Source organism: Abrus precatorius, unplaced genomic scaffold (assembly GCF_003935025.1).
Source record: "Abrus precatorius isolate BTA unplaced genomic scaffold, Abrus_2018 Scaffold3, whole genome shotgun sequence".
In the NCBI taxonomy this organism is placed as follows: Eukaryota; Viridiplantae; Streptophyta; class Magnoliopsida; order Fabales; family Fabaceae; genus Abrus; species Abrus precatorius.
In genome coordinates this window covers 21,966,910-21,980,264 of record NW_020874373.1, presented here as the reverse complement: position 1 = coordinate 21,980,264, position 13,355 = coordinate 21,966,910, and the positions used below count along the sequence as shown (strand labels likewise).

General features: G+C 38.6%; 1 non-coding gene across 1 annotated transcript; it reads right to left on the bottom strand.

Annotated features, from left to right (window-relative positions):
* Window positions 1-11,932: 11,932 nt before the first annotated feature.
* Window positions 11,933-12,039, bottom strand: LOC113864133. The gene has a single exon (XR_003504736.1). It is a non-coding gene; the product is annotated as a small nucleolar RNA R71 (small nucleolar RNA).
* Window positions 12,040-13,355: the final 1,316 nt, after the last annotated feature.

Here is a 13,355-nt window from a genome sequence, read left to right as displayed (position 1 = left end):
ATATATATATATATATATATATATATATCTGCGTGTGTGTGTACGTGTGTATGTGGCTGGATTTGAAAATTAGGCTGAGTGCCTGGTACAGGGTGCTCTCGCTGTAACGAGAGAGCCTTGGGAGGAAGGCGTGAAACTGTCGCCTTGTCGCTGTAGCGACAAAGCCATAATTTAGGGTGCATTTCTGGGTGCAATCCACTGTAGCGAGAGGGTCTCGCTGTAGTGAGATTCTGCAGAAAGGAAGGTGCAATTTTGTCTGAGATTTTCGCTGTAGCGACAAGGAGAGTCGTTGTAGTGAGAGATGCCCTCGCTGTAGCGAGAGTGTCGCGACCAGAGAGGATTTAAAGGGGGTTATGGTTTGAGAAAGGTTATTTCTCACCTTTCCTTCAAAATTTCTTCGATTCTCTCGACCCAAAACCCTATCCCACCGATTAAATTGCCTCCAAAGCCATTTGGGAGCTTGATTGAAGGTCAGATTCGTGTTGGGAACGCTTGGAGGTGAGTTTTAATGGTTAGAGTTTTCGTTTTTCATCCCCTTTCTCTATTTCTCGATTTTCTTGGATTCTCATGGAGTTCTTCCATGTATTTAGGCCGAAATTCATGTAGGGAGTGATGAACAAAATATTTCCTTTCATTTGCAAAAAGATTTGTCGTCAACCTTCATCAAATATGCAGAAAAATTTATGTAATCTAGAGTGCAAACCTAGGTTGTCTCCAAAGACTTTAGTTCGTAACATACATTGAACATGTTGTAAACATTTACTATGAAAGCAATTAAAATAATGGGGTTTTGTGTGATTCCAATTTTAATGCAAAGGCAAGTGATGAAATTAATGAATTCAATCAAGATAATGTGCAATCCTTAGTTTGTTCATATAATTCTATCCCTATCCCTCTCAGGATTCAATACTTTTCCTCTTCCTATGAATTAGGGTAACTCAAAAAGCATGAATTAACCTTAGAGTCCCATATGAATTAAGCAATTTACATGGGCTCTAACCTTTTTTCCTAAGATTACGCAACCTTAGAAATTAACTTAGGATTAAGCAAACCAAGTTAAGAATTTCATTAAAACGAATTAGGGTTAATTAAGCAATGTCCTCCTCATTCAACATTAATTTAATTCAAAGAGTTGGGAGATATAAATTCATAAAGGAAAGGGAATTATATTGACATTCATACCTAGGAATTCAAAAATCCATGAACTCACTAAGGATTACAAGAAAGTTTGGCCCTCCATAAGGATGGGTCTTACAAATTCATGATGAAAACAAAGAGAAATCAATAACATTAATGCAAGAATTAAAAGAAAGTGAAGAGAAATTGTAAATCAAACCCTAAGATTGGCCTTTGCTGTCACCCAAGGATCCTAAGCTCTGCAAAATGCTCCCAAAAGTGGCAAAGAATCTAAAATTATGAAAAGGATTTGTACCCTAATTTCTAAAAGTCTATATATACTAAGTCTGACATGGCCCCATAGTGATCATTCTGTAAACAAGAGTGTTTACGCGCAACAACTTTAGATTTTTCCCTTTCTGGAGTGATCACTCTCACTTCTGAGAGTGATTACGCGCAGGCACTTTGAGTCTAGAGCTCTCTGGAGTGAACACTCTCACTTCTGAGAGTGTTTACACGCAAGGCACTTCTTTCTAGGCGTCTCTGAAGTGATTACTCTCACTTCTGAAAGTATTTACGCGCAGGGACTTGGGGTCTGGAGCTTGTGGAGTGATCACTCTAGTATCTGAGAGTGGTTACTCTCAGTTCATATTTTTCCAAAGAGCCAAAAATTCATGAAATTTGTCTAGAATTTCCTGCACAATTATTCAAATGATCAAAATTGTAAAATATATTAACAAAAATTAATAGAAATAAGACAAAAATTAAGAAAGCTATTGTTTTTTACCTAAATGAGATTTTAATGTTATTTACATTCTCTAAGTCTATTTTTTTCTATTAAAACTTTATAAAAACCAAACAAAATATCTATAAAGTGTGGATTCATCAGGGAGCACTTCTATGGTTGAATTCGAGTGTCGGTCTTTAATCCAAGGTAAGAGGGGGCTTTACCTTATCTCATTTGTGTGAAATTCGGTTTAGTTGCTATGTTTTTGTAATGAAATTGAGATATAGAGTAAGAATGAGTATGTTGATGGAAATTACGGTGTGTTTGAATGCAATGTGAGTTGGTTGTGACTGGATTAATATACCTTTGATTCAAATTTGTGTGATTGTATCATTGATTGATGATTGAGACTAAGTGTCATGTAATATGGATGAATATAGGCTTTGTACCTGTATTCTAAAACGAATTAGGGCCTAGTGTCGTGTATTATGCATGATGGTGGGCTTTATGCCGTATACTGAGAATGAATATTACAATGTGTGTGAATGGGGAGTGATTAACACCGGTGTAATGTGTTGTGAATGATTCAGCGATACACTAGGGGTGTGGAAGATGATGACAGTAGAAATACCTTGGAGAAAAGGGAGTGGTGGTGACACCGACTGTGGGAGCGGGTGCAGCACAGGCCACACATTCTCTTCTTAACTAGGCTTCTGACCACTACCTTTGTTGAACGACTGATGAATCCACTTTTTTATTATATTTTTACTTGCCTTTTCGGTGCCTCTTGATAGAAAAAATGGACTTAGATAGTGCAAATAATATAGAAATCACATTTTGAGTAAATATCATAGGTTCATTAATTTTTAGTTAATTTGCATTTAATTACATAGATATAAATTGCAATTTTAATTATCTTGACAATTTTAATTACATAGGCTTTGTTGAATTTACATTAATGTTACTTACATTCTTGCATTTCCTTCTTTCATTTGTGAAGCCCATCCATATGGAAGGCTAAACTTCCTTGTAATTTCTAGTCAATGCACATGAACCTTGAATTCTTGGGATTAATTGCAATACAAATCTTTCTTTCCTTGAATTTATTGACCCCAATCTTTGAATGAAATGGAATTTGCATGAAGGGAACATTGCTTAATGAACCCTAAATTACCCAACGAAATTCTAATTCAAAATTGCTTAATTTTGATTAATCTTTGAGGTTGCTTAATCTTAGGGATAGAGATTGGAGCCCATTAAGATGCTTAATTTTAATTGGGATGTTAAAGTTAATTTTCACTTGTTAGATTAACTTAATTCAAGGGAAAGAAAGGGGATTATTGAATCATTTGAAAGAATAATGATGGAAGTCATTGATTGACTAGGAATTACTCATTTTAAATTGATTGAATTTCACTAGTTTACATTTTGTTCTTGATTAAAATCTGGAAATTGACAAACCTGCCCCCAATTTACTTGCTTTAAAATATATGTTCACACTTGTTCGATGTATGTTCTCAACCAAAAATTCCTTGGAGACGACCTAGGACAACACCCTAGTACTGCATTTATTTCTTTGCATATTTGATGAGGATTAACGACAATCTTTTGCATGATGAGTAGCTAAATTCGTTTCATCAAATTGGCGCCGTTGCCGGGGAACTTTTGGTGCTGAGCTTATGATTGAACATGCTTGGTACTCTGTTTTTGTGTCTTGCATGTTAGTGTGTTTGTTTCATTTTGAGTTTTTGTGTTGTGTTGAAAGTGATACGAATTTTGTGATCTGTTTCTACATTATTGTTGCGAGATTTTCTACATCATTTTCTTCATTCAAGTGCTGCAATTTTTCAATTACTCACTTCCAATTTTCTGCACTCATTTTGCTGCATACTACTCTATTTTTTTATACTTTTGCTGCATAATTCTGCAGAGAGATTTTAAACTGTTCTTGTTATTTCATTTCTCAATTTGCTTTCAATTTAGTTGGTTGATATTTAGTGCATGACCTGATCAAACCCTGGGGATTTGTATCCATTAGACCAGGAGATTGATAGGACTTTTCATAGGAACATTAGGACACATAGGGATCACTCTGAACACTCTGAATCATCATCATCACCTACTGCATCTTTGCAATCTGTGACACCAAATTCTGTTTATTCTTCTCCATTTTCACTTAACTCTAGTTTTGGAGCAATGGCAGGTGACGAGAGGACTCTTAAGGAGCTAGCTGCACCAGATGTCACATACCAAACAATGTGCATCCAATATCTAGATGTGGATGCCCCTTTTGTTTTGAAAACTGGACTAATTCACCTTCTACCTAAATTCCATGGTTTTGCAGGTGAAGACCCTCACAAACACTTCACATTGTATGTTCCACCATGAGACCTCAAGGTCTTCTGGAGGAGCATGTCAAATTGAAGGCTTTTCCTTTCTCATTAATGGACACCGCGAAGGATTGGCTCTACTACCTTCCTCCTGGATCTATTACAAGTTGGGACAACCTCAAAAGACTCTTTCTAAAGAAGTTCTTTCCAGCCTCCCAAGCTGCATCTATAAGAAAGGAAATTTGTGGAATTAGACAGCTAGAAAGAGAAACTCTCTATGAATACTGGGAGAGGTTTAAAAGACTATGTGCCAGCTGCCCCCACCACCAAATTAGCGATCAATTGCTGATTCAGTACTTCTATGAGGGATTACACCCAATGGATAGGAGTATGATCGATGCAGCGAGTGGAGGAGCCTTGGTAGATAAGACCCCTGTGGCAGCCAGGAACTTGATAGAAAACATGGCTACCAACTCCCAGCAATTTGTAACTAGACAGAATTCTTGTGTTACTAGAGGTGTGCATGAAGTTCAAGCTGCAGAACCAAACAAATTGGAGCACAAGATTGATGAGCTTGCCTCCATGGTAAAGCAATTAGCTGCAATGCAAAAGAGTGCTGTCTCTGCAACACCTCCACCACCAGTTCCAGCTACACTTTGTGGAATATGCTCAGCTGCAGATCATTATACAGACAGCTGCCCCACATTGAAGGAGTCAGACACTCCTGAAGGTAACCCCCAAGCCTATGCTGCAAATATTTACACTAACAAATTTCCTTTTCAGCAGCCGCAGCAACAACCAAACTGGGACCTTTCTTCAAACCGGTATAACCCGGGCTGGAGAAATCATCCAAACTTGAGGTGGGGAGGAAATTCCAACCAGCAAAATCAGCAAAGTAACAACTACCAAGCTGGTCAAGGTAGGCCACATTAGCCACGCTAATGGAATGATCAACAACATGGGCAACAACCTCACCAACAGCAGCAAACGTCCTCATCCCAAGCCTCTTCTTGTCAGAAGAATGAGCCGTCATTGGAGGAGCTTGTGAAGCAGATGGCCATGAGCAACATTAATTTTCAACAGCGAATAGAGGCCAGTATCAGAACAATTGAGAACCAGATGGGACAGTTGGCTTCCTCTATAAATCAAATTCAGTCCCAAGGTTCAGGTAACCTCCCAGCACAGACAGTCACAAACCTAAAGAATGTCAGTGCAATTACTCTGCGGTCTGAGAAGGTAATGCAAGAGCCTGAAATGCCTAGGGAGAAAGAGATCCCACGCCCGTTGGTTGATGAAAGGGAGGAAGAAAATGCACCCACCACTCAAGAAGTGGTAGAAGAAGCTAAAAGGGCAATTCCACCACCTTTTCCTCAAAGGGTTATGATCACCAAACCAAGTAAGAAAGCTGAGGAGAGTGACAAAGAAATCTTGGACACTTTCAGAAAGGTTGAGGTAAATATACCCTTGCTGGAGGCAATTAAACAAATACCCAAGTACGCCAAGTTCTTGAAAGATTTGTGTACACATAGAAGGCGTCTGAAGGGTAATGAGAGAGTCAACATGGGTAGGAATGTTTCTGCACTTTTTGAGAAACAAAGAACCACAATGCCTGAGAAGTGTAAAGACCTAGGAACATTTACTATTCCATGCATCATTGGTAATAATAGGATAGACAATGCCATGTTAGATCTAGGAGCATCCATTAATGTTATGCCATTGTCTATTTTTTCTTCTCTATCTCTTGGTCCCTTGCAGCCCACAGGTGTAGTAATTCAGTTGGCCAATAGAAGCACAACACATCCAGCCGGACTTATTGAAGATGTGTTAGTGAAGATGAATGACCTCATATTTCCAGCTGACTTCTACATCCTCGACATGCAAGAAGAAAAGTCACTCAAAAATTCTGCACCGATCATTTTGGGAAGACCGTTCTTGAAGACTGCAAGAACGAAGATTGATGTACATGCCGGTTCACTCACCATGGAATTTGGGGATAACATTGTGCGCTTCAACATATTGGATGCCATGAAACATCTGATTGAAGAACATTCTGTCTTCCATATTGATGTATTTGATGCATTAGTGGATGAGAGCTAGACCAAAATTTTGAGAAACTCTTTTCTTAATTTTTTCCATTGTGTAGATGCTTTTGTTTGTGAATCATATGAAAATTCTTTGTATGATACTTGTGCTGAAAATTCTGATTATTTGAATGAAAGTTCTGAAAGTTTTAGTGTTGATGAAGTTGATAATTCCATAGGGGTGGAATGTGAAGTATTGGATTTAGCAAATACAGTTGAATCTAACCCCTTTGATTTGAATGTTGCAGAAATTTTGTCAAATGAAAATGCTAAATCACTTCCCTCTATAGAGCAACCTCCCACATTGGAGTTAAAGCCTCTACTGGAGCATTTGAAATATGTCTATTTGGAACCAAATGAAAAGGTCCCAGTTATCATCTCCACCAAGCTTGATAGTGATCAAGAGGAGAAGTTGCTAGAAGTGATCAAAAAGCACAAAAGAGCTATTAGGTGGACACTTGCTGATATACCAGGAATTAGCCCCTCCATGTGCATGCATAGAATTTTGTTGGAAGTGGATGCTAAACCGGTGAGACAACCTCAAAGGAGGGTGAATCCCATCATCCTAGATGTGGTGAAGAAGGAGGTCACCAAGTTGCTTCAAGCCGGAATCGTATACCCAATCTCTAATAGCACCTGGGCTAGCCCTGTGCAAGTGGTCCCAAAGAAATCTGGACTAACAGTGGTCAGGAATGAGAAGAATAAAATGATACCTACCAGAGTTCAGAACAGCTGGATAGTCTGCATAGACTACAGGCGGCTGAACCAGGCAACAAGAAAGGACCACTTTCCACTACCCTTCATTGATCAAATGCTTGAAAGATTGGCAGGTAAGTCCCACTATTGCTTTCTAGATGGCTACTCTGGTTATTTCCAAATATGTATTGCCCCTCAAGACCAGGAGAAAACCACATTTACATGTCCCTTTGGCACCTTCGCTTATCGAAGAATGCGTTTTGGCCTATGTAATGCTCCTGGCACATTCCAGATATGCATGTTGAGTATTTTTTCTGATTTAGTGGAGCATTGCATAGAGGTCTTCATGGATGATTTCACAGTTTATGGCACATCCTTTCATGCATGTTTAGTCAATTTAGAAAAAGTCTTGAAGATGTGTATTGAAACTAACCTTGTACTTAACTTTGAGAAATGCCATTTCATGGTAGAGCAGGGTGTAGTTCTAGGACACATAATCTCTGAAAAAGGAATTGAGGTTGATCCTGCAAAATTGGATGTTATTTCACAACTTCCTTACCCCTCATGCGTGAGGGAGGTTCGTTCTTTTTTGGGCCATGCAGGATTTTACAGAAGGTTCATTCAGAATTTCTCCAAGATCGCAATTCCTCTTTCGAAGCTGCTGCAAAAAGATGTTGAATTCGACTTTGATGAGGACTGCAAGGAGGCTTTCAACTTCCTTAAAAAAGCCTTAACCACCACACCAATTACCCAACCTCCAGATTGGTCAATACCCTTTGAGCTGATATGTGATGCCTCAAATTATGCAGTGGGAGCTGTCCTTGCACAGCGGGTTGGTAAGGTCCCTCATGTCATTTATTATGCTTCTAGGACCTTAGACACTGCACAATCCAATTACACCACAACTGAAAAGGAATTGTTGGCTATAGTGTTTGCATTAGATAAATTCAGATCATATCTGTTAGGATCAAAAGTTGTGGTGTTCACTGATCATTCTGCTTTGAAGTTTTTGCTAAAAAAGACAGATTCTAAACCCAGGCTAATAAGGTGGATGCTCTTACTTCAAGAATTTGACTTGGAGATTAAAGATAGAAGTGGAGCACAAAACTTGGTAGCAGACCATTTAAGCAGAATAGAGGGAGTCCCTGAACTCATTCCCCTCAAGGATGATTTCCCTGATGAACAACTCTTAGAGTTGTGGACATCACATGTACCTTGGTATGCTGATTTGGTTAATTTTTTGGTTTCAGGAATTTTCCCTATAAATGCATCAAAAATTCAAAGGGACAAAATTAAGAGCGATGCCAAACATTATGTGTGGGACAACCCTTACATATGGAAGTTCTGTAATGATCAAGTGATCAGAAGATGCATCCCTGATGAAGAGATCCCATCCATATTGCAGTTTTGCCACAATTCGGTTGTGGGAGGACACCTTGGACCTCAAAGAACAGCAAGAAAGGTGTTGGACTCAGGATTGTACTGGCCCTCCATTTTCAAAGACTCTTGGCGAACATATTCTGTCTGTGAGAGCTGCCAGAAGTCAGGAGGAATGATCACCAAGAGACAGGAAATGCCTCAGCAACCTATCCTACACTGTGACATCTTTGATGTCTGGGGTATTGACTTCATGGGCCCCTTTCCCTCTTCTTTTGGTTTCTTGTACATTTTACTTGCTGTTGACTATGTTTCAAAATGGGTAGAAGCTAAAGCTACCAAGACTAATGATGCTAGAGTTGTTGCAGAATTTGTTCTCTCCAACCTATTTTGCAGGTTTGGCATCCCACGTGCCATCATTAGTGACCAAGGAAGTCATTTTTGCAACAAGACAATGGAAGTTCTGCTGAGAAAATATGGAGTTCTGCACAAAGTTTCCACAACCTACCACTCGCAAACGAATGGCTAGGCAGAACTTTCCAACAGAGAAATAAAGAAAATACTTGAAAGAGTTGTACAGCCCCAATGAAAATATTGGAGCCGCAGGCTAGATGATGCCTTGTAGGCACACAGGACTGCATTCAAAGCACCTTTGGGCATGTCTCCTTACAGAATAATCTTTGGCAAAGCTTGCCATTTACCAATGGAGATAGAGCACAAGACATACTGGGCAGTAAAGGCTTGTAATCTGCACTATGACTCAGCTGGAGAGCAAAGAAAGCTTCAATTGCAAGAGTTGGAAGAGTTACGTCTAGAGGCATATGAAAATTCCAGAATTTATAAGGAGAAAACCAAGAGGTACCATGACAAGTTAATTGCCATGAAAGAATTTTGTGTTGGTCAAAAGGTGCTCTTGTTCAACTCCCGCCTCAAATTCATGCCTGGAAAGCTTCGCTCAAGGTGGATTGGTCCATTTATAGTAACACAAGTGTTTCCTAATGGTGTAGTGGAAATCAAGAGTGAATCCACTACCAAATGTTTCACAGTGAATGGACATCGCCTAAAGCATTTTTGAGAGAACTCAATTCCTGTGGAGGAGATTGAAGAGGTGGATGTGTATTTGATGAATCCATATTTTTACTGATATTTTAGCATAATTCTAGCTCATTTAATAAGGAAAATATATGAAGAAAGCAGAAAAACTCAGAAAAAGAGAATGATTGAAAGTTTTATTTCAATTTGTAGTTATTTTCGCATTTGTAGAATTTATGCTTAGTTCTTAAGGAATTTATCTTGTTTTTGAAGGAATAATCTGAGCAAAAGTCATGGAAATGGATTATCAATGGAAAGGAAGAGGAAGAATGGCAATGTTGGACTCCAAAATACAAGAATTATGGGATGCAGGCTGGGCGTGATCACTATTGTTAGTGAAAGTGATCATTCCAGAGCCTAAATGAGAAGAGGAGCCTGTGCGTAATCACTTTTATTTACAAGAGTGAGCGTTGCCAGTGTGCGTTATCAATTTCGCCAACGAAAGTGAACGTTCCAGAGAGACTTCATTCCTGATGAGCTGCGCGTTGTCACTTTCGCCAATGAAAGTGAGCGTTCCAGAGGCACTTGTATCAGGACAGCTTGCGCGTGGTTACCATTACTCACGAAAGTGATCATGCGCAGCCCTCGACCTCATGCGTTGCCACTCTTATGAATTAAAGTGAATGTTCCAGAAAAGCCTTAACTCTGCAAGTTGCGCGTGGTTACTCTTGCTCTTGAAAGTGAACACGCGCACTACATAAAGCTTCTGCGTGGTTACTCTTGTGAAGAAAAGTGACAACGCGCAGAACTGGTGTTTCAATAAATACATGATTGAAGCGCGAAACTGGAGGTCTTTTGCTCATTTTCTGTTTTGTTAGTTGGATTCTCATTGAGAGAGAATGGAGAGAAGATTGGGGTCGAAGCTTGAAGCTCCAAGAAGAGGGATCGGATTGGAGCTCGTGGCCATGGCTGCTCTGCATTCTTCTTCATCTTCTTCTTCTTCTTCTTTCTCTGTTTTTGTTGCAATGTGTGCTTAATTTCCCATAGTTAGGGGTTTATGGAACTTGAATTGATGTATTGATTCGACTTTATCTTCTGAACTTTAAGTTCTTGGATTAATTGAGTTGTTAATTCTGCTTTTCATGCAATCTTTGAATGGAAATTCATTTGATTAATCAAGAGGAATCTTTACCAATGGGAATTGGATTGTTTGCTCCGATCTGAATTGGCAACCAAAGTTTAGGGATTTCTTAGGGATAAGGAGACCTAATTCTACAATCTTATAGTTCTAATTCTTAATGCAACTTGAAATTGAATCTCACTTAAGGGATTAGGGAGGTTTAGTGGATTGTTAGGGTCAATGAGTTAAGGAATTAACCTTTGGCTAGGTATATGTGAAACTGATTGTCAATTATTCAATTGCTTGAATGTTCAGAGGATTTAATTGGATTGATATTGATATTCTTGTGAAGTAAATTCCTAACTATCCTTCATTGCTATTTCATTTCATCACAAATCTTATACTCTGTTTTTCTGCAAGTTCTTTACTTTTGATTGCTCTGATTATTGCTTTTATATGATACAACTCTCTTCCCAAATTCGTATGGCTCAAATGGTTATTTTTCTGTGAAGTGATAATTGAGTTCCTAATTCCCTGTGGAGACGATACTCAGATCTTAAATTTACTCATTACTTGCTGCAATCCTAGTGCACTTGCTAGTGTTTAGATTGCAAACAACAAGTTTTTGGCGCCGTTGCCGGGGAATTTGAGTTTCAATATCATTAGTAACATAAGAATAGCTAGATTGAGTATTTTGTTTCTCTGAATTTCTATAGTATTAGTCTGTAGTTAGACATTTTGTCCATTCTGCAGCTTTTAAACTTGTGTTTCAATTACTTTTACTGATATTTGCTGCATAATTTTCGTGGTGCAGTTCTGAATACTAACTTGTAGTTTACTTTTGCTTCATTTTGATTTGTATATACGTGGCAAAAACAAAAACAAATCAACTCTAGTCTTTGATCCTGACATAGACATAACCTTAAGGAGATTGAGAAAAGAGTCTAGAGCAGAAAAATTCATAGGGAGTGATAGTGAATTAGAAGCTGTCCATTCTCCAGAATTTCAGAACAATCCTAGAGTGAAAAGAACACCTACATCTTTGAGACAACTAAATTCAGAAATAGAGATGGCAGAACAAAATAGTATTAAAACATTAGGGGACTATGCAATTCCTAACATGCAAGGTTTTAACTCTTCTATAATCAGGCCAACTATTCAAGCCAACCATTTTGAGATTAAACCTGCCTTATTACACTTAGTCCAACAAGATCAGTTTTCTGGTGGAAATTCTGATGATCCTAACCTACATATTTCAAATTTTCTATAGCTATGTGACACCATAAGAATAAATGGGGTTAGTGAAGAAGCCATCAGACTGAGACTATTTCCTTTTTCCTTGAGAGATAGAGCAAAATGCTGGTTACAAGCTCAACCACAAGGAAGCATTACAACTTGGACAAAACTTGTGAACAGGTTTCTAACCAAGTACTTCCCTCCATTCAAAGCTGCTAAGCTGAGAGGAGAAATTACATCCTTTGTTCAGCAAGATGGAGAATCATTGTATGAAGCTTGGGAAAGATACAAAGAATTGCTAAGAAGGTGTCCACATCATTGTATTTCAGATTGGATGCAATTGGAAACTTTTTATAATGGGATGAATGCAGTAACAAGAACAATGGTTGATGCTGCTACTGGAGGTTCATTAATTACAAAGTCCTTGGAAGAAGCTCAGAGGATTATTGACATGATGGCATCTTCAATGTATCAGAATTCAAACTCAAGGAATCAAGGAAGAAACTCTGGTCATGAAGCTAAGGTTCTGGAAACTTTTCTTGCACAAAATCAGCTACAAAATCAAATGTTTTCAAAACAATTAGCTGCCTTAACACAACAAATCAACAATCTGCAAACAGGGAGTATGCCTACCAGTCAGCTAAGTTGTGATTTTTGTGGAGGAAGAGAGAAGTTATTATGATTATGGGTTCCTGCACAAATTGGTTACAGGGCTGAGCGATCACAACAACTGTGCGATGACTACAATTCTCGGCTTCATTTCGCCGAGGCTATAATCGCGGCGAAGTGTAGTCTGAAAAACCTCTACCAGATTTAGATTTGCTAAAGTCCTGGAGTTCCTGTTTCTATTGAATATCTTTTCAATTGCCAAGTTCAATGCATAGTTCAACCCTGGCAGTAAAGAGGGCTGGAATTATTGTTTGCTATTGTTAATGATATGTACATTGATGCAGGGGAAGTAATTAGTGAATGTATCTTAAATATTCTGAAAACAAAAAGAGATTCACTAGCCTTTCCCTCATTAATCACTTTACTTTTGTGAGGATGCAGAGGTTGAAGTTGGAGACTACCAAGAGAAAATCAGATCTGCTCCCCCTATCTCTGTCTCAATGGTAAAGGAAATCTAGCCACCACCTCCTGCACTTCAGCTGCACCTATCCCTACCCAGTTCAGAAAGGAGAAACCAATGAAGATGAAGGACATCCTACATCTTTTGGTTGAAAAGGCAAATCAATTGGCTGAACGACAAACTGAGCTCTACAACAGTTTGAAGGCAGGAACTATGCTAGTGGAATGTGTGTTGATGAATCTTGGTCAGAAGATGGGAATGACCAAAGATGAACTTTATCACACACCCAGACTTGGCTGAGAATGCTCAATGTCTACGCTCATCAGTTTTTTAAAGACTTGCCAATATACAAGACTTATTTTCCACAGCCAACTGAAGAAGTGGTGGAGGAAGAAGAAGATGAAGAGGATGAGGAAGAAGATGAAGATGAAATTTCTGATGAGGAGGATGCTCAAGATGACTAGTTTAGGATTTTTGTTTTCTTTTCTGTTAATTTGAATTTTCTCTTGATGGTTTTGTAATTAAGTTTCAAACTTTTTGGTTTCATTTTAGAATTTGGGTTTGTAATTTG